At 38.2% G+C, this 2,770-nt stretch overlaps 3 non-coding genes across 3 annotated transcripts; all 3 read right to left on the reverse strand.

The window, feature by feature from the left end:
- Positions 1-349: 349 nt before the first annotated feature.
- Positions 350-468, reverse strand: LOC113085567 (5S ribosomal RNA). The gene has a single exon (XR_003284326.1). It is a non-coding gene; the product is annotated as a 5S ribosomal RNA (ribosomal RNA).
- Positions 469-2,091: 1,623 nt separating this feature from the next.
- Positions 2,092-2,210, reverse strand: LOC113085566 (5S ribosomal RNA). The gene has a single exon (XR_003284325.1). It is a non-coding gene; the product is annotated as a 5S ribosomal RNA (ribosomal RNA).
- A 362-nt stretch (positions 2,211-2,572) lies between these two features.
- Positions 2,573-2,691, reverse strand: LOC113085572 (5S ribosomal RNA). The gene has a single exon (XR_003284327.1). It is a non-coding gene; the product is annotated as a 5S ribosomal RNA (ribosomal RNA).
- Positions 2,692-2,770: the final 79 nt, after the last annotated feature.

Below are 2,770 nucleotides of genomic sequence, written 5' to 3' on the forward strand. Positions count from 1 at the left end.
AAGAGAAGGCTATTTAAAGATCAGCCAATCTACTCGCCAGTACATTATATAAGTAGGAAAGAAAACCCAAAAGCTTAAAGCACCTGGTATTCCTTGGCGGTCTCTCATCCAAGTACTAACTAGACCTAAACCTGCTAAAATTCAGAGATCGGGCATTGACTCTTTTTTCTTTTTTTGCAAGATTATTATATAATTTGTGAAAAATATCCAAAAATTTAAAGCACCTGGTATTCCCAGGCAGTCTCCCATCCATGTACTAACCTGTCCCAAACCTGCTTATATTCAGAGATCGGGCATTGACTCTATTTTTTGGCAAAATTATTACATACTATGTGAAAAATTTCCAAAATGCTTACAGCACCTGGTAATCCCAGGCGGTCTCCCATCCAAGTACTAACCAGGCCCAAACCTGCTTAGCTTCCGAGATCAGACGAGATCGGGCATAGCCAGGCTGGTATGTCCGTAAGCGAAGACTGCTGCAAAGAGAATGTTATTTAAAGATCAGCCAATCTACTCGCCAGTACATTATATAAGTAGGAAAGAAAACCCAAAAACTTAAAGCACCTAGTATTCCTAGGCGGTCTCTCATCCAAGTACTAACCAGACCTAAACCTGCTAAAATTTAGAGATCGGGCATTGACTCTTTTTTCTTTTTTTGCAGGATTATTATATAATTTGTGAAAAATATCCAAAAATTTAAAGCACCTGGTATTCCCAGGCAGTCTCCCATCCATGTACTAACCTGTCCCAAACCTGCTTATATTCAGAGATCGGGCATTGACTCTATTTTTTGCCAAATTTATTATATACTAAGTGAAAAAATTCCAAAAGCTTTAAGCACCTGGTATTCCAAGGCGGTCTTTCAACCAAGTACTAACCATACATTAACCTGCTAAGATTAAGAGATTGGGCATTGTCTCTTTTTTTTTTTTTTTTTTTGCAAGATTATTATATAATTCGTGAAAAATATCCAAAAATTTAAAGCACCTGGTATTCCCAGGCTGTCTCCCATCCATGTACTAACCTGGCCCAAACCTGCTTATATTCAGAGATCGGGCATTGACTCTATTTTTTGGCAAAATTATTACATACTAAGTGAAAAAATTCCAAAAGCTTTAAGCACCTGGTATTCCTAGGCGGTCTTTCAACCAAGTACTAACCATACCTAAACCTGCTAAGATTCAGAGATCGGGCATTGACTCTTTTTTTTTTTTTTTTTTTTTTGCAAGATTATTATATAATTCGTGAAAAATATCCAAAAATTTAAAGCACCTGGTATTCCCAGGCAGTCTCCCATCCATGTACTAACCTGTCCCAAACCTGCTTATATTCAGAGATCGGGCATTGACTCTATTTTTTGGCAAAATTATTACATACTAAGTGAAAAAATTCCAAAAGCTTTAAGCACCTGGTATTCCTAGAGGGTCTTTCAACCAAGTACTAACCATACCTAAACCTGCTAAGATTCAGAGATCGGGCATTGACTCTTTTTTTTTTTTTTGCAAGATTATTATATAATTCGTGAAAAATATCCAAAAATTTAAAGCACCTGGTATTCCCAGGCAGTCTCCCATCCATGTACTAACCTGGCCCAAACCTGCTTATATTCAGAGATCGGGCATTGACTCTTTTTTTTTTTTTGCAAGATTATTATATAATTCGTGAAAAATATCCAAAAATTTAAAGCACCTGGTATTCCCAGGCAGTCTCCCATCCATGTACTAACCTGGCCCAAACCTGCTTATTTTCAGAGATCGGGCATTGACTCTTTTTTTCTTTTTTGCAAGATTATTATATAATTTGTGAAAAATATCCAAAAATTTAAAGCACCTGGTATTCCCAGGCAGTCTCCCATCCATGTACTAACCTGGCTTAAACCTGCTTATATTCAGAGATCGGGCATTGACTCTATTTTTTGCCAAATTTATTATATACTAAGTGAAAAAATTCCAAAAATTTAAAGCACCTGGTATTCCCAGGCAGTCTCCCATCCATGTACTAACCTGGCTTAAACCTGCTTATATTCAGAGATCGGGCATTGACTCTATTTTTTGGCAAAATTATTACATACTAAGTCAAAAATTTCCAAAATGCTTACAGCACCTGGTATTCCCAGGCGGTCTCCCATCCAAGTACTAACCAGGCCCAAACCTGCTTAGCTTCCGAGATCAGACGAGATCGGGCATAGCCAGGCTGGTATGGCCGTAAGCGAAGACTGCTGCAAAGAGAATGCTATTTAAAGATCAGCCAATCTACTCGCCAGTACATTATATAAGTAGGAAAGAAAACCCAAAAGCTTAAAGCACCTAGTATTCCTAGGCGGTCTCTCATCCAAGTACTAACTAGACCTAAACCTGCTAAAATTCAGAGATCGGGCGTTGACTCTTTTTTTCTTTTTTTGCAAGATTATTATATAATTCGTGAAATTTATCCAAAAATTTAAAGCACCTGGTATTCCCAGGCAGTCTCCCATCCATGTACTAACCTGGCCCAAACCTGCTTATATTCAGAGATCGGCATTGACTCTATTTTTTGGCAAAATTATTATATACTAAGTGAAAAATTTACAAAAAGCTTACAGCACCTGGTATTCCCAGGCGGTCTCCCATCCAAGTACTAACCAGGCCCAAACCTGCTTAGCTTCCGAGATCAGACGAGATCAGGCATAGCCAGGCTGGTATGGCCGTAAGCGAAGAACTGCTGCAAAGAGAATGCTATTTAAAGATCAGCCAATCTACTCGCCAGTACATTATAATAAGTAGGAAAGAAA

The sequence above is a fragment of the Carassius auratus genome, unplaced genomic scaffold (assembly GCF_003368295.1).
Source record: "Carassius auratus strain Wakin unplaced genomic scaffold, ASM336829v1 scaf_tig00041869, whole genome shotgun sequence".
Lineage (NCBI taxonomy): Eukaryota > Metazoa > Chordata > Actinopteri > Cypriniformes > Cyprinidae > Carassius > Carassius auratus.